The sequence below is a fragment of the Mirounga angustirostris genome, unplaced genomic scaffold, assembly GCF_029215605.1.
Source record: "Mirounga angustirostris isolate CCGP_5_RB_7025 unplaced genomic scaffold, mMirAng1.0.hap1 SCAF_11, whole genome shotgun sequence".
NCBI lineage: Eukaryota > Metazoa > Chordata > Mammalia > Carnivora > Phocidae > Mirounga > Mirounga angustirostris.
The window spans coordinates 82,972,299-82,998,016 of NW_026991719.1; the positions used below are offsets into that span (position 1 = coordinate 82,972,299).

At 39.3% G+C, this 25,718-nt stretch overlaps 1 long non-coding RNA gene across 1 annotated transcript in view; it reads left to right on the forward strand.

Annotated features, from left to right (window-relative positions):
• Nucleotides 1-25,718, forward strand: part of LOC123848449 (uncharacterized) — a 103,377-nt gene that overhangs the window by 70,991 nt on the left and 6,668 nt on the right. The window contains exon 4 of the long non-coding RNA XR_010406222.1: nt 14,414-14,568. This is a non-coding gene — a long non-coding RNA (uncharacterized LOC123848449). The remainder of the gene's footprint in view (nt 1-14,413; nt 14,569-25,718) is intronic.

Genomic DNA, 25,718 nt, shown 5'->3' on the forward strand with positions numbered 1-25,718 from the left:
TTTTCATTCTTTTGCTTGTAGTTGTCCAGTATTTTCAGCACCATTTATTGAAGAGATTATCTTTTCCCCATTGTATATTCTTGCCTCCATTGGCATATGTAAGCATGAGTTTATTTCTGGACCCTCTGTTCTGTTCCGTTGATCTATGTGTCTGTTTTTGTGTAAGTACCATACATTTTTGGTTACTGTAGCTTTATACTTTATCTTGAAATCTGGGATTGTGATAACTCCAGCTTTGTTCTTTCTCAAGATTACTTTGGTTATTCAGGGTCTTCTGTGGTTCCATACAAATTTTAGGATTATTTGTTCTAGTTCTGTGAAAAATGCTGTTGGCATTTTGATAGGGATTGCATTGAATCTGTAGATTGCTTTGAGTAGTATGGACATTTTAACAATATTAATTCTTCCAATCCATGAGCATGGAATATCTTTCCGATTATTTGTGTTGTCTTCAATTTCTTTCAACAATGTTTTGTATTTTTCAGAGTATAGTCTTTTATTTCCTTGGTTAAGTTTATTCCCAGGTATTTCATTCTTTTTGGTGCAATTGTAAATAGGATTGTTTTCTTAATTTCACTTTCTGCTATGTTATTAGTGTATAGAAACACAACCAATTTCTGTGTATTAATTTTGTATCCTGCAACTTTACTGAATTCATTTATTTCTTCTAATAGTTTTTTTGATGGTATCTTTAGAGATTTCTATTTATAGTATTGTGTCATCTGCAAATAGTGACATTTAAATTTCTGCCTTACCAATTTGGATGCCTTTTATTTCTCTTCCTTCTCTAACTGGTGTGGCTAGGATTTCCAGTACTATGTTGAATAAAAGTGGTAGGAATGCACATCCTTATCTTGTTACTCATCTTAGAGAAGAAGCTCTCATTTTTTTCCCCACTGAATATGATGTCAGCTCTCTGTTTTTCATATATGACCTTTATTATGTTGAAGTGTGTTCCCTCTAAACCCACTGAGTGTTGATATTTTTGCCTCTGCACTTGGCTCCATGTTAAACATTTGTTAATATGAGTATGGATTATATTTATGATTAAAAACATTATCCCCTAAAACTCTGCTACTTATGAAATATTTCAGTTAAAAAATATTGTGAGCCATGAAATTAATCCAGGTAGGAAAATCTTAACACTTGTTTCCTTTTCTCCTTAGGATAATCAGTATCCAGAATGACATGATTATCATTTCCATGCATTCCTTTCTTACTTTATTCTGAATGAGAGCTTCCCTAAACAAAACATAGGGAATAAAACAAATCATGTTTTATATGATTTCATTACTTACAGATGCACACAAACACATTTACACATAAACATAGTAGATGTTCTCATCCTTCAACTTGCTAATTTAGCAAAATGTATGCATACATACATTCATAATATGTATTATAAATAATATGTGTGTGTATAATTTATATATATATAGTGTACATATATATGATGTGTATATGTGTAGAGTGTATATATACACATACACAGAAAACCCAATCCATAATCTCAAGGGAGTGTTGGGAAGAGTTCAAGGGTAAACCTCCCTCCAGTTCCAGAAGGCTATTGGGTGCGTCACATACAATGCTAATTTTTGCTTCCTTTCCATCCTAACTGCTCTGAGCTTTAACAGGGATTTTGTTTCTTAACCCATTCATTTCTTCTTTACCTTTAACTATTCTTTCCTTCTCATTCTTATAGTTTTGGTTGTGATTCTTTATCATGCTTTTTTCTATTAAGTTTTTAATTTTAATTCCAGTGTAATCAGCATGCAGTATGATATTAGTTTCAGGTGTACAATATAGTGATTCAACAATTCTATATATTATTCAGTGCTCATCATGATAAGTGTACTCTGAATCACCTTTCACCTATTTCACCCATCCCTCCACTCACCTCGCCTCTGGTAACCATTAGTGTGTTTTCTATAGTTGAGTCTATTTTTTGGTTTGCCTCTTTTTTCCTTTGTTCGTTTTTTTTGTTTCTTAAATTCCACATATGAGTGTAATCATATGGTATTTGTCTTTCTCTACTGACTTATTTCACTTAGCATTATGCCCTCTAGGTCCATCCATGTTGTTGCTAATGGGAAGATCTATTCTTTTCTATGGCAGAGTAATATTCCATTGTGTGTGTGGGAGGGAGTATATATGCAATATCTTCTTATCCATTCATCTATCAATGGACGTTTGGGTTGATTCCATATCTTGGCTATTGCAAATAATGCAGCAGTAAGAATAGGGGTGAATATATCCCTTTGAATTAGTGCTTTTGTATTTTTGGAGTAAATACCCAGTAGTGTGATTACTGGATCATAGGGTAGTTCTATTTTTACCTTTTTGAAGAATCTCCATGTTGTTTTCCATAGTGGCTGCACCAGTTTGCATTCCCACCAACAGTTCACTAGGGTTCCTTTTTGTCCACATCCTCACCAACACTTATTTCTTGTGTTTTTTTATTTTAGTCATTCTGACAGGTGTGAGGTGATATCTCACACCTGTAGTTTTGATTTCCATTTCCCTGATGGATGATATTGAGCATCTTGCGTGTGTTGTTCATCTGTATGTCTTCTTTGGAGAAATGTCTCTTCATGTCTTCTGCCTATCCTATTTGTTAATTGGATTATTTGTGTTTTTTTATGTTAAGTTGTATAAGTTTTTTTAATATATTTTGGACACTAATCTTATGTCATTTGCAAATATCTTCTCCCATTCTATCGGTTATCTTTTAGTCTTGTTGATTGTTTCCTTTGCAGTGCAGAAGCTTTTCATTTTGGTGTAGCCCTAATAGTTTATTTTTACTTTTGTTTCCCTTGGCTCAGAAGACACACCTAGAAAAATGTTGCTATGACCATGTCAGAGAAATTACTGTCTGTGGTCTCTTCTAGGATTTTTATGGTTCCAGGTCTCATGTTTACGTCTTTAATCCATTTTGAGTTTATTTTTGTGTATGGTGTAAGACAGTGATCCAGCTTTATTATTTTGCATGTTGCTGTCCAGTTTTCCCAATACCATTTGTTGAAGAGACTGTTTCCCATTGCATATTCTTGCCTCCTTCATCGAAGAGTAATTGACTAATCATGGCTTTATTTCTGGGCTCTGTTCTCTCCAGTTGATCTGTGTTTTTGTGGCAGTACTATTCTGTTTTGATTACTTCAGTTCTGTAGTGTATCTTAAAATCTGGGATTGTGATACCTCTAGTTTTATTCTTCTTTTTCAAGACTGCTTTGTCTGTTTGGGGTCTTTTTTGATTCCATACAAATTTTTAGGATAATTTGTTTTAGTTCTGTGAGAAATGCTGTTGGTAATTTGATAGGAATTGCATTAAATGTGTACATTGCTTTTGGTAGTATAGACATTTTCACAATATTTGTTTTTCCAATGCATGACCATGGAATATCTTTCGATTTGTTTGTGTCATCTTCAACTTCTTTCATCAGTGTTTTATAGTTTTCAGAGTACGGGACCTTCACTCCTTGGTTAAGTTTATTTTAGGTATTTTATTATTTTTGGTGCAATTGTAAATGGTATTATTTTCTTAATTTCTTTTACTTCTACTTCATTATAGTAGATATGAATGCAACAGATTTCTGTATATTGATTTTGTATCCTGCAACTTTACTGAATTCATTTATCAGTTCTAGTAGTTTTTGGTGAGTCTTTAAAGGGTTTTCTATATATAGTATCATGTCATCTGCAAATAGTGAAAGTTTTACTTCTTCCTTACCAATATGAATGTCTTTTGTTTATTTTTATTGTCTGATTGCTGTGGCTAGGACTTCCAGTACTATGTTGAATAAAAGTGGCGAGAAAAGATATCCTTGCCTTATTCCTGATCTTAAAGGAAAAGTTCTCTATTCTTCCCCATTGAGTATGATGTTAGCTGTGGGTTTTTCACATATGGTCTTTATTGTTTTGAGGTATGTTCCCTCTAAACTGCTTTGTTGAGGGTTTTTATCATGAATAAATGTTGTCCTTTGTCAAATGCTTTTTCTGCAGCTCTTGAAATGATCATGTGGTTTTTATCCTTTCTCTTACTGATGTTATGTATCACATTGATTAATTTGTAAATATTGAACTACCCTTGCATCCCAGGAATAAATCTGACTTGATCATGGTGAATGATTTTTTAAAATGTATTATTGGATTCATTTTTCTAGTTTTGTTGAGGAGTTTTGCATCTACATTCATCAGAGATATTGGCCTGTAGTTCTCCTTTTTTGTATCTTCATCTGCTTCTGGTATCACGGCAATGATGGCCTCATGAAATGAATTTAGAAGATTTCTTTCCTCTTCTTTTTTAGAATAGTTTGAAAAGAATATGTATTAAGCCTTCATGGGATCATCCAGATTTCTGGATTTTTCACTTAACTGGGACAATCCCTCTGTATCACTTGCTTAGAATATAAAAAAACAGGGTCACATACATCTACGTAGAAGTATCTATTTCATTTTCTACAGGTTATTTTTTCTTAATGAAAAGATGTAACTTTCAGATAAAGTAACGCAAAGTTTTCTTCAAACCAGATTATGAAAGAATAGCTGTTGTAATCGAATACTCTTTGAAAAATTCACATGTGAATAAAAAAACTGGAAGAACATATACATAATTTTATATCCTACTGATGCCTATATCTACATCTCATGTTTATTAAATGTGAATTAGATGTCTACTGTGTGCCAGAAATTGTCACTCCAATTCCATATCTGCATCCACCTCTTCCCTGTCTTGATATCTAGACTGGATAACTGAAAATGTTCACAGGTGGAAAGATGGATGTTAGTGGGCACCCCATGGGGTGTTTAGGTTGTCCTAAAACAGACTCCATTCGAAGCACTTTTTGACTAAGCTTAACCCTGAGTCCCAGAAACCCAGCATTTCAACAGGAAATAATTCAGTTGAAGGGGGGAGTTGTACCTTCAGAAATTGAAGCCACTTGTAAACCAGACCTCCACTGTCTTGAATAGCACTCAGAGGCTACTCCCTTCTCTTGAGGAGACCTCACTCCCAGAGAGAGAGTGAAGGACAAGGTAACACTTGTGTGGTTTCAGTCTTGATTCTTTCATGGGTGCAAACTAGAAGTTTTACTTTCTCTTTAGTCCATGGCCAGGTTGTATGGTAGATTTCTTTCTTTCTTTTTTTAAAGGTTTTATTTATTTATTTGAGGAAGAGAGAGAGAGATTGAGAGAACAAGTGGAAGGAGGGGCAGAGGGAGAAGCAGACTCCCTGCGGAGCAGGCTGCCCCTTGTGGGACTCGATCCTAGGACCCTGGGATCATGACCTGAGCCAAAGGTAGATGCTTAACTGACTTAGCCACCCAGGCGCCCTGTGTGGTAGGTTTCAAAAATGATTTTGTGGCTGTCTTATCCTAGGAAGTTCATCTCTACCATTTAGTCCTCTGAGGGGGTCTATCTGGGGTGACATAGAGTTTCTGCTTCATTGAAGACCTTGTTTCCTGGTTGTGGGGGCCTGGACTCAGATGCACAGGAGAAAGAAGAGAGACAGTTCTCAAAGACAAGGCTGAGACCGGGACCCTGATCTCAACATCTAATTCTCCTGAGTTAGTAACGTGGTTTCTGTACCTTTGTCACAAAACGGTCACCCCCTCAACTGTTCCTCTTATGCTTGACACCCCACTATGATCCAACTTTCTCTCTTGTCCAGGGAAGTACAGCCAGTGAAATTCCTCTATAACCTGGTGGTAGAGGAAACTTTTCCAGCTATGACTAACAATCCATAAACAATTGGGGAGTGATATAACAAAAATTAAGCTGAATAAATTGCAAAGATCTAATTGGCTTTATTAAACGAATCATGAATCTGGCAGCATCCCATCAAACAAATAGAGGGGCATTCCTAGGAGATGTAAAAAAAAATGGAAGGTAGTTATAGAAGGAAGGTGGGGCAGGAAAGCTATTAGCAAAAGAAAAGAGTTATTTCAGGCAAGTTGGCTTTTCTATAGGGTGGAAAGCAAAGGGTCTTATACTGATTGCCTCAACTGTTGGGGGGCAGAATGGAGAGGGCCCACGTGTCGGATTAATTAGCACTGATTGAAAATTCCTGATTGACTGGTTAAGATTACATTTCTGGGGGAGGTTGAAACTGCAATTAGATTATGTTATTAAGTCCCCGTTTGGGAACATGGTCGCAGTAACACCATTTTGGTTCTGTGTTTGTTTGTTTGTTTGTTTGTTTGTTTTTTTAACAAGGGAAAGAGTGATGTATTTAATTCCATTTTAAAAACTACATGACAAAAGCAAAAAACATAAGGAAAATACAATGGAAAAGTATGATTTGTAATATTTTAGACCTGCCTCCTTGAAATAACTCTGAGACTTCTTAAATGACTTGCGTGTGTGTGTGTGTGTGTTTAGATGGTTCAGTCACATGATTATAGACAATCCCTTAGTTTTCTGCCACAGATGGCTGACTAACTGCTTACCAAAGCCTTGTTTTTTTTTTAAAAGATTTTATTTATTTATTTGAGAGCGAGAATGAGAGAGAGAGAGAGAGAGCATGAAAGGGGGAGGGTCAGAGGGAGAAGCAGACTCCCTGCCGAGCAGGGAGCCCGATGCGGGACTCGATCCAGGGACTCCAGGATCATGACCTGAGCCGAAGGCAGTCGCTTAACCAACTGAGCCACCCAGGCGTCCCCAAAGCCTTGGTTTTATATTTTCACCCAGCAAGGGCCAGCTCATCTCCAAGAACCCTAGAATACCTCCCTGGGGTGTGTGTACTGATAATATGCCCCTACTGTCTCTTCAAAGCAAACAAAACTCCAGATGACAGGGACATTCTTTGCGCCATTAACCTGGGCAGAGTTCCACCAATAGCAGGGGTCCCAGTCTAGTGCATCTAATTACAATGCCTTCTCACTTGGTAGCCTGAAGAGTGAAGGTGTTTTGCTTTTGGCAAAAGACCAAGGCATGGATTGCTGAGGGGACACATTTCTGGTGTGGGGGATCCTGCCTGTGCTTCATGATTGCCATAGAAACCTAACGTCATTAAGGCCATCGTGATGACTTTTCAGTAGAGACAAAACATACCCTGGTGTGAAGATCAGGTCCCACCTTAGGTGTTTGGGACTCAGCTGAGGGCATGGGTCACCTCAGTGGCTGGGGTATGGGGATGCAAAGCAATCCAGATCCAAGCCTGTTTCCCACTTGGGGGCTCAGTGTCCCAGCCATAATACTTGGGTGTTACAGGCTGTGTCATAGGTAAAGCAATTGGGGTCCTGCCCTGTCCCAGTGACTTTGGGTCCTGCTCCAGGGTTGTTCTGGAGATGCTTTCCTCTAAAGGCATGGGTGCCCTCCTTAAGGCACTGGGTGTTATATGCAACTAATGAATCATTGAATACTACAGCAAAAACCTATGATGTACTATATGTTGGCTAACTGAACATAATGAAAAAAAAAGTTAAAAAAATAAAGGCATGGGCGCAGTAGGTAAAAGAGGGAAGGACTCTGAGCCCCAGCTTCCCCCTCTGTCAAATGGGGATGACAAAGCTTTACCCACAGGATTGCTGAGAACAGTCAGTGATACACATGAGCAAGCCCATGGCCCTGTGGTTACTGGAGGATCATGAATGCCTGTATGAATTCAGGCCATTTCTTACTCCTTCAAAACTTTGTAGGCGATAGTGGAGCAAAGGAGAAGAAAAGGTCCTGGTAAGAAGCCCATTATAATAACATGTGGTTGTTATGATCAGGGCCCAATTGTATCAGTGTCATTGTCCTTCCCCAGTGCCTAGCATGGTGCTGGGCACATAGTTATACCAGTAAAGCATAGTAATTGCTGGATTGATCCCTGTGCCACTCTTCTGGTCAGTGGTCCATCTAATATCAGGTGCCTGAAGGAGGCAGGTTCTGAAGATCTGTATCCTGATGGCTGCTGAAGCTTCTACTCCAGATTCAAGGGCAGCAGTCCTCAGAAGACCCCATCACTTCAAATCCTTAATGGGAAACGACATCTGACACAAGGGTATTCAAAGATCTGAATAAAAGCATATTGTGGAATAGCTCCTGTGAAGTTCACAAACTAGCCTAAAAGTAGAGAAGCTACTTTGATCTCATCATGGGAGAAGAGGTTTAACAGGTGGAATTTTAGTCCATCAGCAGCTACACTGCTGTGTAGTAGCCCTTGAGGCCCCTATTAGGGATTCCTTTTTGCTGAAAAGCAATTAATTGTCCAGTTGTAGAAGGAAATTGGTCTTTAATATGCATTTGCAATGAATAACCTAAATTGTTCTTTCCATATAAATAATAATTGGCAAATCACATGTATCTCCTAGAAGGGTGTTGAAATTTACAGTTTTTAGATTTTCCTAGCAATTTGACATGGTAATATAGATTCTTCCCTAGTGCTCATGGTTTTCCCCCAATTTATAAAAAGATTCTTTAAAGAGTCAGAACAGGGGCGCCTGTGTGGTTCAGTTATTAAGCATCTGCCTTTGGCTCGGGTCATGATCCCAGGGTCCTGCATCGGGCTCCCTGCTCGGCGGGAGGCCTGCTTCTCCCTCTCCCACTCCCCCTGCTTGTGTTCCCTCTCTCGCTGTGTCTTTCTCTGTCAAATAAATAAATAAAATCTTAAAAATAAATAAATAAAAATAAAGAGTCAGAACATTTCCATGTGTTAAAGATTTCAATGACTAGATTTTAATATTTTATTTTATTTTATTTTTTTAAAGTTTTTGTTTATGTATTATGAGAGCACAAGCGGGCAGAGGGGCAGAGGGGGAGAGAGAAACAGACTCACTGCTAAGCAGGGAGCCTGATGCCGGGCTCAATCCCAGGACCCTGGGATCATGACCTGAGCCGAAGGCAGACACTTAACCGACTGAGCCACCCAAGCGCCCCAATATTTTATTTTTTTTGTTAAAGATTTATTTATTTATTTTAGAGAGAGAGCGCTAGTGGGGAGAGGGGCAGAGGGAGAGAATCTTCAAGGAGACTCCCTGCTGAGCGCAAAACCCAACTCAGGGCTCAATCTCGTGACCCATGAAATCATGACCTGAACCAAAACCAAGAATTGGACACTCAACTGACTGAGCCACCCAGGCATCCCTAGATTTTAATATTTTAAAAAATATTTATTACAGTAGAGTTTGGCCTATTCCTCTCTCAATAATCTGAGCAGTTACTTATAAATATCATAATTATTCCTAATACATAATATTTTATTTCTGTACTTCAGAAGGAAATAGACATCAACTTTCTCTAAATACTTGGGTAAATTTCATTGCTAATGACTGTTTCTATTTTGGTTATATGTAGTATGGACCAATTTGATAAGACATAGTGTGAATCTATTAATACTATAAGAATAGGGGCTCCTGAGTGGCTCAATCGGTTAAGAGTCTGCCTTTGGCTCAGGTCATGATCCTAGTGTCCTGGAATTGAGCCCTGTGTCGGGCTCCCTGCTCAGCACAGAGCCTGCTTCTCCCTCTCCCTCTGCTGCTCCCCCTGCTTGTGCTCTTTCTCTGTGTCAAATAAATACATAAAATCTTTTTAAAAATATTATAAGAATATAATCATGGGAATTTTTCACCTAATGGAATTGTATCAAAAAATTATGAATATGTAAATATATGTCAAATATTTCCTTAAAGTTTGGTTGACATACAATACACTGTACATATTTAAAGTATAATCTCTAATAAGCTTTTATATCTATATGCACTTGTGAATCCAATACTACAGTCAAGATAAGGAACATATTCATCACTTCAGAAAGTTTCTTTGTACCCCTTTGTAATGCCCCCATCTACCTCTCTAGCCTCCCTCTCTACATCACCCTACCCCATTTTTGGGCAACCACTGATCTTCTGTTACTATGATTTTTTCCAATAATTGTATGTGAATGGACTCATAAAATGTGTATTTTTTTTGTCATTCCTCTTTCTGTCAAGCTATTTCCACATTTGTCCATGTGTTGCGTATATGAGTATTTTTTTCTTTTTTATTGTTGGCCAACATTCCATTGTGTGGGTATACCACAATTTGATCTATCCACTCACCTGGTAATGGATATTATTTTTTTTCCAATTTGCTGTTCTTATTTTAAAAAAAAGGTGCAATGAACGTTTGCGTATAATCTTTGCTTGAACATATGCTTTCTTTCTCTTGGGTAGATACATCTGGAGTGTAGCAGCTGGATCATATATGGCAGGTGTAGGATCAACATTGAAATAAACTGACAAAATGTTTTTCAAAGTGTTGGCACTATTTTTCATTACCACCAGCAACGTATGCAAGTTCCATCCTCCACAACCTTGTAGGACTTGGTATGGTCAGTTTGTTTATTTTAGCCATTCACAGAGGGGTGTAGTGAGATTACATTTCCCTAATGACTAGCAATATTCAGCATCATTTCATGTCCTTATTTGAAATTTGTATATTTCTTTTGATTAAGTATTTTATCAAATATGTTTTTCCATTTATTTATTTATTTATTTATTTATTTTCCCCCACCTACCTCAGCAACCCTCTGTTTCCTATAGTTAAGAGTCTCTCATGGGTTTTCTCCCTCTCTGATGACTTCCCATTCAGTTTTCCCTCCCTTCCCCTATGATCCTCTTCACTGTTTCTTATATTCCACATATGAGTGAAACTGTATGATAATTGTCTTTCTCTGATTGACTTATTTCGCTCAGCATAATATCCTCCAGTTCCATCCATGTCAATGTAAATGCTAGGTATTCATCCTTTCTGATGGCTGGGTAATATTCCATTGTATATATATACTAACTCTTCTTTAACCGTTCATCTGTTGATGGACATCTTGGCTCTTTCCACAGTTTGTCTATTGTGGACATTGTTGCTATAAACATTGGGGTGCAGGTGCCCCTTCAGATCACTACATTTGTGTCTTTGGGGTAAATACCTAGTATGCAATTGCTGGGTCATAGGGTAGCTCTACTTTTTAGCTTTTTAAGGAACCCTCCATACTGTTTTCCAGAGTAGGCTGTACCAGCTTGCATTCCCACCAACAGTGTAAGAGGGTTCCCCTTTCTCCACATCCTTGCCAATATTTGTTGTTTCCTGTCTTGTTAATTTTAGTCATTCTGACTGGTGTGAGGTGGTATCTCATTGTGGTTATGATTTGTATTTCCCTGATGCCAAGTGATGTGGAGCATTTTTTCATTTGTCTGTTGGCCATTGGTATGTCTTCTTTTTTTTTTTTTAACATTTTATTTATTTAGGGGCGCCTGGGTGGCTCAGTCGGTTATGTGTCTGCCTGCAGCTCAGGTCATGATCCCAGGGTCCTGGGATCGAGCCCCATGTTGGGCTCCCTGCTCAGCAGGGAGCCTTCCTCTCCTCACTCTCCCACTCTCTCTCTGTTAAATAAATAAATAAAATCTTTTTTAAAAAACTGTAAAAAGCAATTAGCCCTCCATAAGGTAGATGATCCTCATCCAATCAGGTGGAGGACTGAATAGAACAAGAAGAAAGCTCTCAAAATATTTTATAATAAAGCAGGATGGTTGCTGTTTGTGTTTTCCCAGCTTTCCTTGGCCAGCATGGTTACCATGGTGACTCAGTGACCGCTGTGGAACTTGGTACAATCTGAAAATACATTTATAATTTTTGCCTGAATCACTCATTTTTCTAATAGCGGTTAAGTGTTGCTTTTATAATGCTATCATTCTTTCTAGATTAATAATTTAGCATTCAAATGTTGGGTAGAGCTTTTCCATTCACTTCTTTTTTAAAATTTTCTTATTGTTATGTTAATCACCATACATTACAACATTAGTTTTTGATGTAGTGTTCCATGATTCATTGCTTATGCATAACACCCAGTGCTCCATGCAGAATGTGCCCTCTTTAATACCCATCACCAGGCTAACCCATCCTCCCACCCCCCTCCCCTCTAGAACCCTCAGTTTGTTTTTCAGAGTCCATCGTCTCTCATGGTTCGTCTCCCCCTCCGATTTCCCCCCCTTCATCCTTCCCCTCCTGCTATCTTCTTCTTCTTTTTTTTCTTAACATATATTGCATTATTTGTTTCAGAGGTACAGATCTGTGATTCAACAGTCTTGCACAATTCACAGCACTCACCATAGCACATACCCTCCCCAGTGTCTATCACCCAGCCACCCCATCCCTCCCACCCCACCCCCCACTCCAGCAACCCTCAGTTTGTTTCCTGAGATTAAGAATTCCTCATATCAGTGAGGTCATATGATACATGTCTTTCTCTGATTGACTTATTTTGCTCAGCATAACACTCTCCATTCACTTCTATCATTTACTTATTTATTCATATATTTATTTTCTTAGTATGACTCATGGATTCCTATTTTGCTCAAAGATTTACCCTCTGACATTATAATTATATATTTTGATGCTCACATTGTCACAGAATTGGGCAGTGTTAGCCCCTTCAAATTGGCTTCTGTGTCCATATGTTGCCTCCCTTGAATTCCCTGAGAATGTACTTTGCTTTGTGAGCCTGAGTATTTCCCAGTCTGTGGAAAGAAAATAATGTTGCCAACCTCAGAGCAATGCTTTGAACATTTAAAGACTAAAAGTTTAAAAATAGCAACCTATACTATGTGGCAAGAAGAAAGCTCTCAAAATGTTAGTTGCCCAATCCAGTTTTGCCTCCTTCATTTTGTCAACCTGCTGCCTCTGACATGAACATGATAGCATGAGTACCAGAGAGAATACTTGGATATGGAGCAGCAAGCAGGGAAGAGCCCACATTTCCATGATGTGAGAGCTTCAGTGTCTGCTGTGTGTGGGAGGAGGCTGTGGGATGGAGCTGGGGAAGAAGCACAGCATCACTGCACAGCTTCCAGTGACCTAAGTAGGGATAAGCAAGCACATGCTCATCCCTTTCCCCTGTGTTTCATGTGCTTTCCGTTTCCCCTCTATCCCATGTGCTGTCTGATCCCCTGACTCTCTCTTCTAGTAGATCAGCAGAGAAAGGTGTGGACTCTGAGCTTCTGAAATAGGAGCCAATAGAGAAGAACCAAGTGTGACATTCAGTGAGCACTAGATGATGTCGAAGAGGAGCTCATGGCTAAAGACTTCCACCTCAAAAACATGTTCATAAAAAGAATCACACACCTTTACTTTTTGAAAACCAAGGAAGAATTAGCTGACAGAAACTCAAAGTAGCCCTTAACCTTGTAACTTTCTTGTGAGCTGGAGTCTCTCAGAGTAAAAAGATGCATGAAGTGGCAGGGGTGCAGCAAGGATCATTCTTGTCTGAGCTGGGATCCCATTTATGTTTGAAACTAGAGGAAATATGGAGCATGAGGGAGTGAGTTACCTGGAAATAGCTATTTTTGATGGCTAAATTTCTTTGTGTCTGACTGTAGTAGTGAAAATCAGAGAAAGAGGGAAAACTGAAGCTAGTGATAATATGCAGTACTTAGCAAAATTTCAATCTGTGTAAAAGCATTGTTGATTATACCAAATTATGTGTAGTCAGCCTGACTACTAACCACACAGTAAGCTCTTGTTTTCTTGGAATCCAAATACCCTGAATTTTACCTTTAACTTCGTGTCACTCTTTTTATAGCTTTCTTTACACAAATAATGCATTTTTATTGTGGAAAATGTAGCAATTATGGATAAGCAAAGGGGGGCTCCCTGTTTGGTTCATTTGGATCCTATAGAATGACATACAGAGCAAACGTGTCAAGACCTTATTCAAATAAACTCTTTTCAGAGTGGATACCCAGAGCCAGCACAGACTTAGCAAACCTTATATATTCCTTAATACTATCCAGTACAAAAACCAGTGATGCTGAACATGCCAGATTTTCAAGTGCCTTTGGGATTATCAAAGGCAGGTTAAATAATGCAAGGTCTTGATCTGGAGTTCAGAATATATCGAATCCATTGACAAATCAGTGGTGCTCTACTGTATATGGATATTCAATAGAAGAGATGACCTTATTTTCCAGTTATTCTGGATAAGAGACAGTTTACATATATAAGAAATGAGAGGGGACAATTGCTGGTAGATACAAGTTAAGGGTTGCCCAGGAATAATTTCATCTGGATCAATATCCCAAGGAAGAGGCAGGGTGCCATTTCTGTACCAAGAGGTGAATGGAATTTGCCTGTTGAATGCTGTAATCAAAAACAAACAACACTTCACTTTACAGATTAAACTATCCTGTTTTCTCTTAAAAAACTGAATTGACTGTGTGTGTGTTTCTTGTGTTTCTATGTCCCTTCTGGCTCTACTACCTCCTACACATACTCATGGTTATAGTTTATTTTTGGGGGGGGGGGTGAACTTTATGTAAATTTCACCTAAAAAAAAGAAAGAAGGCGACAGTCGCACATCAGTGGGTCCTGTTGGTTATAGTTGAAACTCAGTAAAGACCAGCATCAGATCTCCAATTCAGGGTTAGACATCCCAGAAAATTTGTTTTTTTTTTTTTAATTCTAGGCAAGTGATGGATACAGAGGGATTGTTCCAGTTAAGTGAAAATCCAGAAAGCTGGCTGATCCCATGAGGTCAAGCTCCCAATCTCCATCCTCCCTCCCCTGTGTGGAGCCCCCTGGTCTGAGACTCAGAGCTGCCATCCTGGATCTCACCACCAGGTGACATTACATTTGTCTCCATTTTTGTTATTCTTTTTTTATGAAAAGGAGTGCATTACGAAGAGTAAAAAATACCACAAAATAGCTATGATACCAATTCTGCTTGGAAAATTCATATGTATATTAAAGAAGATCCATTTGCTTTTGACCCCAAACTACATCGTGTGTATTGATTTATCTCTTGCCTCATCACTGTCAGCTGATGTACAGTGTGGACTGGGCAAATGTTCCTTACCAGGGAATAGGGCATTCTCCCTCCATTACCCCAACATCGTATAGGCTGCCCGACCTTCTCCCACCCCTTTTCACCCCCTGTTCATGACAAAAGACACAGCTTCCCAGATCCTGCTCAGATTCCCTGTCCTCTCAGTTACCTACCCCTTGTTCTACCCTAAACCACCCTTGAAATACCTGCCACCATCTTCCAAGGTGCACCACTGCTACCAGGTGTTTCATCTGCAGGCACCAAAGTATATGTTTTCACGATATTCTTTTACACCTAGCAGTTTTTCCAGACAGAATTAGAGTCATTTTTCGTAAGTTTAATGCCTGGGATTTTGGGAGATTATTATTTTTCTACTCTTTGCAGAAGCTTCAGAGAAGTTTGATGTTAGTGGTACTTTGATGCCACCTTGTGACAAAACTCTGAACTGTAGCTTGAACATGTCTGGGAAGGAAAGTGGGAGGGAGGGGCTCTGACCCAAACTCACCAGACTGAACTTTCTGGAAGTCAGGATGAAAATGATAGAATTCTTTGGGTACAGCGTATTGATGGCTTTCTCTGGACATTTTATACAAATGGAATCATACAATATGTTGTCTTTCGCATATTGAGCGTCTTTCTCTTGGCTTAATGTTTTTAAGTTTCAAATATTGTAGAATGTATCAGTATTTCATTCATTTTTTTGGCCAAATATACCACATTTTATTTACCCATTCATTAATAGGCGGACATTTGAGTTGTTTCTGCTTTTGGCTATTATGAATAACGATGCTATGTACATTCCTATACTAGTTTTTATATAGACATATGTTTTCATTTTTCCTGACTGTGTGCCTAGGAGTGAAATTGTTGAGTCATTTAGTAACTCTCTGTTGAACTGTTTGAGGAACTGCCAGACTGTTTTCATAACCCTGACAGTGTTGAGGCGTGCAGGCATAGTCTGTCGTTCTTCTGATTGGACTCCTGTTATGGGTTTTGAGAAAGAATACCGTAGAGTTGAAGTGCCCTTCTGTCACTTCATATTTAGGAGGACATGATACCCACGTGACATCACTTGATCACTGGAGATGCTGACCTTCATCACAGGGTTAGGGTGGTGTTTGTCTAGTTTCTCCAGTGTACAGTAACTATTTTCCATTCACCTATTCTATTCTCTGAAGTGAGTCACTAAGTCTGTTCTGCCCTCAGGGGTGGGAGTCAGATATGGTTCACCTCATGGAGGCAGGGTATCCACATATATTATTCGGAGTTATTTAAAGATAGTTTATATCATGGAATCCATTTTTGTTAATTCAAACATTTATATATTTGTCAATATGGATTCATGTATACATATTTTCTCAGGTTTTTTCAAATGGCTACATCCCAAAAGAAGGTCTAGTATCATGATTTCTTTGGTGTAGAAAATGGATTTTGACTGAACACCCAGGAAACTGCAAAAGAGTTCCCTAACTTTTGCCATTATATATCACTACCATGGTATTGTCTAAATATGGTATGTTAGACAATGCTTTCAGATAATATATTTAGCCATGGCAGAGTTTGGAATGACATTATACTTTCATATGATTTTATTCCGTGATTGATTTCCTTGAAAAAGAAATAAAAACATATGACAGAGTCTATTGAAATGATGATAGCAAATTCTTGCTAACATGCATAAAACATATTTACAAAATCCATTCAATGAAGCAAAATTATAAGCTATGTCAGAGAAAATGTGTGCTTCATTTGAAAGCCCTTTGTGAAAAGCACAGTACTTCAGTTATCTGACTCCTATTCTATGGAAGGTATTTTACAACTCTAGCTTTTATGTAGTTGATCCCATTGTAATATAATCCTTGTCTTACCCAAGCAATTGAATTCTGATCTGGGGATAGGAGATCCTTCCCTTTGGGGGGAAATAGTTGTTTGCATCCTTTGAACAATCATTTTAACATTATAGATATGTACATGTGATAAAGAAGTGGCCGTTAAGTTGGTAAGTGTAATTTCCATGGAAGCATGGGGGAACATGGCCTAGTTATATAATGCATGAAGACTAAGTTGGAGAGAAGGTGCATGGAGATGTAAATTGAGTATGGAGATTTTTCTTAGAATTTTGGTGCAAAGGTGAAAGTATATGTAAAGAGGAGAGTCACGAGAGTTGTGGAGAGGGGCCCAGAGCATTAAAGCATATTTGTAAATCATCAATTATAAGAGACTTGCGCAGGCTGAAATCTTAAAGGGAAGGAGCTATCTCTTCTTTGATTTAACATCTGAATTTACCACTCCACCCTTTCCACACTTTACTTGTTTCTATTCTGGAGAAGTCTGATTCTTAACTAAAAGGATGGTATAGAGTTTGGTATTAATGCCTGGTAAGTAGATGAATGGATAAATAGATGCAGGAGGTGTCTAACATGTCCTGGGAAATCACTGATTTTTGCATCTTAGGACAAAGCTCTTCAGGCAGCTAATGAACCTGTGGTGTTGGGTGGTTGAGAGGCTGCAGCTTCTCAGGATTCAGCAACTGATGGCTGCAAGATGGGAGGCATTTCAAGTGTGAAGGACCAGCCTGAGCATTGCAATTGCTGTAGAAACCTGACATCATTGTGGGATGTTAATGATTTTTTAATAGAGACAGATATGTCCTGGGAAGAAGAGCATGTCTGCCTTCAGGTAGTTGGGACTCATCTGGGAGAGTGGGTCTCGGTGATGGGGGCTGAAATGCCCTGAGATGTAAGTAGACAGCAGGATTCAGTTCCAAGTCACCTTTTTCTGACTTTGGGACGTGGTGCCCTGGTTGTTACTTACGGAAAGCCATTGGGGTCCCATCTGACCCCAGTGACTGTGGGTCCTGCCCCAGGGGTGTCCTGGAGCTATTTTTCTTCCAATTCAGGGGTGTGGGAGGTAAGATGGGTAATGACTCTGAGCCCCAAGTCCCCCTTTGTACAATGGGGATGAGAATGCTTCATCCACAGGGTCACTGAGAACAGTCAGTGATGCACAGGAGCAAGCCCATGGCCCTGTGGTTATTGTGGGATCATGAATGCCTGTATGAATTAAGGACACTTCTTATTCCTTTTCAACTTTATTGTTAGGGGATAGATAAGGAAAGGAGAAAAAAAAAAAGAGCTCTGGTGGAAAATCCATTAAAATGCGATTGTTAGGACTATGACCCATTGTAGCAGTGTCAGTGACACTGAGTTAGTGTCTAGCATGGTGCTGGGCACATAATTACTCCAGGAAAACATAGTGAGTGCTGGATCTGTCTCTCCCTGTGCAGCTCTTCATGCTGGTGGTCAAGCTCACATCAGGGACCTAAAGGAGGTAGTTTCTGAGGGTCTGTGTCCTGATGGTTTCTGAAGCTACTATTTCAGATTCAAGGACAGTGGTCATAAAGAAACCCCATCACCTTACATCCCGTGTGGGATATGATGTCTGGCATGGGTGACTATAGCTGAAAAAAAGCAGTTGTGTATGAGCTCCTCTGACAGTAGATTAGTTTTGATTTCCTGTAGTTTTACATGAAAAGAATTATAAAGGTTGCATTTTATTTTCATGTGGCTTGTTACATTCAGCCATTGATTGATTGATTGTTCTGAATTATCTTTTATTTTTACATGCATATATGGAACATTATTTATGAATACTTGGGAAATACTTTCTTGAATATTTGGTATATAATACCTACTAGAAGAAAGCTTGTATCTGGGAATCATAGATTTTCAATTCTTTTTTGAATCATGAATTATCCATTTGATATGCACTGAAGTAGAAAACCACACAGAATTATCTTCAGATTTAGGATTATAGTAAATATATGATAAGTGAATTATTAAACTCTCCCAAGGAGTGACAATTGAAATAATATTTTTTCCCTTTTGTAAAGCAAAATTTTGTACTTTGATGATATAAACCAAAACATAGAAATGAGTTGTGTTTGTTTGCTGCATACATATTTATTTTTTTCTATTATTATTATTATTTTATGTTAGTCACCATACAGTACACCATTAGTTTTTGATGTAGTGTTCCATGATTCAGTGTTTGCATATAACACCCAGTGCTCCATGCAATACGTGCCCTCCTTAATACCCATCACCAGGCTAACACATCCCCCCACCCCCTCCCCTCTAAAACCCTGTTTGTTTCTCGGAATCCATAGTCTCTCATGGTTCATCTACCCCTCCGATTTCCCCCCTTCATTTTTCCCTTCCTTCTCCTAACGTCCTCTATGCTATTCCTTATGTTCTACAAATAAGTGAAACCGTATGATAATTAACTTTCTCTGCTTGACTTATTTCACTTAGCATAATCTCCTCCAGTTCCATCCATATTGCTGCAAAATTTGGGTGTTCATCCTTTCTGATGGCTGACTAATATTCCATTGTATATATGGACCACATCTTCTTTATCCATTCATCTGTTGAAGGGCATCTCAGCTCTTTCTATAGTTGGCTATTGTGGACATTGCTGCTATAAACATTTTTTTTTTAATTTTATTATGTTATATTAGTCACCATACAATACATCATTAGTTTTTGATGTGGTGATCCACGAGCCATTGTTTTTGTATAACACCCAGTGCTCCATGCAGTATGTGCCCCTCCTTAATACCCATCACCGGGCTAACCAATCCCCCCTCCCCCCTCCCCTCTAAAACCCTGTTTGTCTCTCAGAGTCCATAGTCTCTCATGGTTCATCTCTCCCTCCAATTCCCCCCTCATTTTTCCCTTCCTTCTCCTAATGTCCTCCCTGCTATTCCTTATGTTCCCCAAATAAGTGAAACCATATGATAATTGACTTTCTCTGCTTGACTTATTTCACTTAGCATAATCTCCTCCAGTCCCATCCATGTTGATGTAAAAGTTGGGTATTCATCCTTTCTGATGGCTGAGTAATATTCCATTGTATATATGGACCACATCTTCTTTATCCATTCATCTGTTGAAGGGCATCTCGGCTCTTTCCAGTTTAGCTATTGCGGACATTGCTGCTATGAACATTGGGGTGCATATGGCCCTTCTTTTCACTACATCTGTGTCTTTGGGGTAAATACCCAGGAGTGCAATTGCTGGGCCATAGGGTAGCTCTATTTTTAAATTTTTGAGGCACCTCCACACTGTTTTCCAAAGTGGCTGTACCAACTTGCATTCCCTCCAACAGTGTAAGAGGGTTCCCCTTTCTCCACAACCTCTCCAACATTTGTTGTTTCTTTCCCTGTCCATTTTGGCCATTCTAACTGGTGTAAGGTGGTATCTCAGTGTGGTTTTGATTTGAATTTCCCTGATGGCTAATGATGATGAACATTTTTTCATGTGTCTGTTAGCCATTTGTATGTCTTCTTCAGAGAAGTGTCTTTTCATATCTTCTGCCCGCTTTTTGACTTGATTATTTGTTTTTTGGGTGTTGAGTTTGAGAAGTTCTTTATAGATCTTGGATACCAGCCCTTTATCTGTAGTGTCATTTGCAAATATCTTCTCCCATTCTGTGGGTTGCCTCTTTGTTTTGTTGACTGTTTCCTTTGCTGTGCAGAAGCTTTTTATCTTGATGAAGTCCCAAAAGTTCATTTTTGCTTTTGTTTCACTAGCTTTTGGAGATGTATCTTGAAAGAAGGTGCTGTGGCCGATGTCAAAGAGGTTACTGCCTATGTTCTCCTCTAGGATTTTGATGGATTCCTGTCTCACATTGAGGTCTTTCATCCACTTTGAGTTTATCTTTGTGAATGGTATTAGAGAATGGTGGAGTTTCATTCTTCTGCATATGGCGGTCCAATTTTCCCAGCCCCATTTATTGAAGAGACTGTCTTTTTTCCACTGCATGTTTTTTCCTGCTTTGTCAAAGATTATTTGACCATAGAGTTGAGGGTCCATATCTGGATTCTCTATTCTGTTCCATTGGTCTATATGTCTGTTTTTGTGCCAGTACCATGCTGTCTTGGTGATCACAGCTTTGTAATATAGCTTGAAATCGGGCAGCGTGATGCCCCCAGCTTTGTTTTTCTTTTTCAACATTTCCTTGGTGATTCAGGGTCTTTTCTGATTCCATACAAATTTTAGGATTGTTTGTTCCAGCACTTTGAAAAATGTCATTGGAATTTTGATCGGGATGGCATTGAAGGTATAGATTGCTCTGGGTAGCATAGACATTTTAACAATGTTTATTCTTCTGATCCATGAGCATGGAATATTTTTCCACCTTTTTGTGTCTTCTTCAATTTCTTTCATGAGTGTTTTGTAGTTCCTAGAGTATAGATCCTTTACCTCTTTGGTTAGGTTTATTCCGAGGTATCTTACGGTTTTTGGTGCTATTGTAAATGGAATCGTTTCTCTAATTTCTCTTTCTACAGTTGCGTTGTTAGTATATAAGAAAGCAACTGATTTCTGTGCATTGATTTTGTATTCTGCCACATTACTGAATTGCTGGATGAATTCTAGTAATTTGGGGGTGGAGTCTTTTGGGTTTTCCACATAAAGTATCATGTCATCTGTGAAAAGAGAGAGTTTGACTTCTTCTTTGCCAATTTGAATACCTTTTATTTCTTTTTGTTGTCTGATTGCTGTTACTAGGACTTCTAGTACTATGTTGAACAATAGTGGCAAGAGTGGGCATCCTTGACGTGTTCCTGATCTTAAGGGAAAAGCTCTCAGCTTTTCCCCATTGAGGATGATATTCTCTGTGAGTTTTTCATGGATGGATTTTATGAACTTGAGGAATGTTCCCTCTATCCCTATACCCTGAAAAGTTTTAATCAGGAAAGGATGTTGTATTTTGTCAAATGCTTTTTCTGCATCAATTGAGAGGACCATATGGTTCTTCTCCCTCCTCTTATTAATGTGTTCTATCACATTGATTGATTTGCGAATGTTGAACCACCCTTGCATCCCGGGGATAAATCCCACTTGGTCGTGGTGGATGATCCTTTTAATGTATTGTTGGATCCTATTAGCTAGGATTTTGTTGAGGATTCTGGAATCCATATTCATCAGGGATATCGGTCTGAAATTCTCCTTTTTGATGGGGTCTTTGCCTGGTTTGGGGATTAAGGTAATGCTGGCCTCATAGAATGAGTCTGGAAGCTTTCTTCCTGTTTCTACTTTTTGAAACAGCTTCAGGAGAATAGGTATTATATCTTCTTTGAATGTTTGGTAGAATTCCCCAGGGAATCCATCAGGCCCTGGACTCTTGTTTTTTGGGAGGTTTCTGATCACTGCTTCAATCTCGTTACTGGTTATTGGCCTATTCAGGTTGTCCATTTCTTCCTGTTTCAGTCTTGGCAGCTTATAGGTTTCCAGGAAGGCCTCCATTTCATCCAGATTGCTCAGTTTATTGGCATATAGTTGTTGATAATAATTTCTAATAATTGTTTCTATTTCCTTGGTGTTAGTCATGATCCCTCCCCTTTCATTCATAGTTTTGTTAATTTGGGTCCTTTCTCTTTCCTTTTGGATAAGTCTGGCCAGTGGTTTACTGATCTTATTAATTCTTTCAAAGAACCAACTTCTAGTTTCGTTGATCTGATCTACTGTGTTTCTGGTTTCTAATTCATTGATTTCTGCTCTAATTTTAATTATTTCTCTTCTAATGCGTGGCTTAGGCGTGGTTTATTGCTTTTTCTCTAGTTCTTTAAGGTGTAGAGTTAGTTGGTGAATTCGGGATTTTTCTATTTTTTTGAGTGAGGCTTGGATGGCTATGTACTTCCCCTTAGGACTGCCTTTGCAGTATCCCATAGGTTTTGGACCGATGTGTTTTCATTCTCATTGTTTTCCATGAATTGTTTAAGTTCTTCTTTGATTTCCTGGTTGACCCAAACATTCTTGAGCAGACTGGTCTTTAGCTGCCAAGTGTTTGAATTTCTGCCAAATTTTTTCTTGTGTTTGAGTTCCAGTTTTAAAGCATTATGGTCTGAGAATATGCAGGGAATAATAATACATACCCAGTATGTAGTCTATTCTGGAGAAAGTTCCATGTGTGCTCGAGAAGAATGAGTATTCTGTTGTTTTAGGGTGGAATGTTCTGTATATATCTATGAGGTCCATCTGGTCCAGTGTGTCATTCAAAGCTCTTCTTTCTTTGTTGATTTTCTGCTTAGATGATCTGTCCGTTGCTGAGAGTGGAGGTCTCCTACAATTAACATATTGTTATCAATATGACTCTTTATTTTGATTAACAGTTGGCTTATGTAGATGGCTGCTCCCATGTTGGGGGCATAGATATTTACAATTGTTAGATCTTCTTGTTGGATAGACCCTTTAAGAATGATATAGTGTCCTTCTGTGTCTCTAACTACAGACTTTAATTTAAAATCTAATTTGTCTGATATAAGAATTGCTACCCCAGCTTTCTTTTGAGGTCCGCTGGCATGGAAGACGGATCTCCATCCCTTCCCTTTCAGTCTGGATGTATCTTTAGGTTCACAATGAGTCTCTTGTAGACAGCATATGGATGGGTCCTGTCTTTTTATCCAATCTGCAACCCTGTGCCGTTTTATGGGAGCATTTAGGCCATTCACGTTGAGAGTGATTATTGAAAGATATGAATTAATTGTCATCATTTTGCCTGTGAAGATGTTGTTTTTATAGATAGTCCCTGTAAATTTCTTTCTTTTTTTTTTTAAGATTTTATTTATTTATTTGAGAGAGAGAATGAGAGACAGAGAGCATGAGAGGGAGGAGGGTCAGAGGGAGAAGCAGACTCCCTGCTGAGCAGGGAGCCCGATGCGGGACTCAATCCCGGGACTCCAGGATCATGACCTGAGCCGAAGGCAGTCGCTTAACCAACTGAGCCACCCAGGCGCCCGATAGTCCCTGTAAATTTCTGTTGTATATCACTCTTGGGGTCTTTCTCCTTTTATAAAACCCCCCTTAATATTTCTTGCAGAGCTGCCTTAGTTGTCACATATTCTTTCAGTTTCTGCCAGTCTTAGAAGCTCACATCTCTCCATCCATTCTAAATGACAGCCTTGCTGGAGAAAGTATTCTTGGCTGCATGTTCTTCTCATTTAGTACCCTGAATATGTCTTGCCAGGCCTTTCTGCCTTGCCAGGTTTCTGTGGATAGGTCTGACATTATTCTGATGTTCCTCCCTCTGTACGTAAGGAATCTCTTCCCGCAACTGCCCTTAAGATGGTTTCCTTGGTTCTAAGTTTTGCGAATTTTACTATTACATGCCGGGGTGTTGGCCTGTTTTCCTTGATCTTGGGAGGGGTCCTCTCTGCCTCTAGGACATGAATGTTTGTTTCATTCCCCAGATTAGGGAAGTTCTCAGCTACGATTTGCTCAAATATATCTTCTAGTCCTCTCTCTCTCTCTCCACCCTCTCTGGGATTCCAGTAATTCTGACATTGGAACGTTTCATGGTGTCACTTATTTCTCTGATTCTATTTTCATGGATTCTGAGTTGTTTTTCCCTGGCCTCCTCTTTTCCCTTTTTATCTATTAAATTGTCTTCCATGTCACTAATTTGTTCTTCTGCCTCACTTACCCTAGCTGTTAGATTATCTAGATTAGATTAGATCTCATTGATAGCATTTTTAAATTCTGCCAATTCACTTTCATTTCTGGCCTTAGAGACTCTATGTTGCCATTAATTGATTTCTCCATTGTAGCTATTGTCTTCACAATTGCTAGCCTGAATTCCATCTCCGATATCTTGGTTATATCTGCATCCATTTGTAAATCTGCTGCATAAGTCATAATCTCTGAGTTTTTCCTATTTTGGGGGTTCCTCCTCCTAATTCTGTTGAGGGGTGGCTGAGGGAATGTATAGAGTCCAAATTATTGACCACGACCCAAGCAAGATGCACCTGTTTTCTAGGGACCTTAGGGTTGCTGGCCTCTTGTTTTCCCAGCCTGTCTTCTGCGGGAGAGGCCTGCTGCACTGTTACTTGGGCAACCCTGTTTGAGCAGAGTTGCCCTGCCCCCTGTGGCAGGGGATGGGCTCAGGGAAAATTGTTTTTTTGGGGCTTTTTTTCTCTGGTGGCTTTCCCTGGTGGCTTTCCACGTCTTTTCGGAGAGTCAGAGCAGAAGATTCCTCTCTGCCTCAGAGCAGAGAGATCGCAATCTCTTCTTCAGTGAGCTCTCCAGGCCACACTCTCTCCGTTTTTGTCTGTGCTGCTATAAACTGCAGTCCAGGTTTGTGCGCCCCTCAGCAGCGCTCCCAGTCCTTGCGTCCAGGTCAGGCTCGTCTCTGCCCTTTGTGCTTCTAGAACTGCCAGCCACCCCCAGGTCACCCGTGCACTCCAGCTTCTGTCCTGGGGGCTGCCCTAAAGTCCTTTCCCCACCACTACCAATCTGCGAGTCTGTGCCCCGTCCCCAGTGCAAGAGGTTATCGCTCACCGGTGGTGTAGGATCCCCATGGCCAGGCTCCCTCCCCCTGCCATTTATCCTCTGATATCTGCCCGCAGAATCACGGCTCCCCACTTCGTGCCTCGAAACCAACCGCCTGCGATATTCTGTTTGTAGAGATCCAGATCTATCTTCTTACATCTCAGGCTGATTTTGTGGGTGTTCAGAGTGGTCTGGTAGATATCCAGCTCAATTCCGGGGACTGGTTGGAATAGGGTCCCTTACTCCTTCTCCATCTTTTCTCATTTGCATTTTTGACTCCTTTCACTTAGCTTACTATTTTCAAGGTTCATCCATTTTATTTTTATTTGCTTATGTATTTTTTATGTATTTACTTACGTACTTAGTAATTTATTTATATAAGTATATATGTATGAATGTATGTACGTATTTTACACCTTGCAGGCAATTTTTAAAAGTGGAGTTTGAGGATGGTGGTTCTTTGGCGCCACCTTGTGACTACAGCCTGAACTATTGCTTGAACCCTAAGGAATAGGAAAATGGGAGGGATGGTCTGTGACACAAACCCACCACACAGAACTTGCTGGAGTTCAAAGTGCAAAGTGGGGAATTCCTTGACCAAACCATATTGGTGG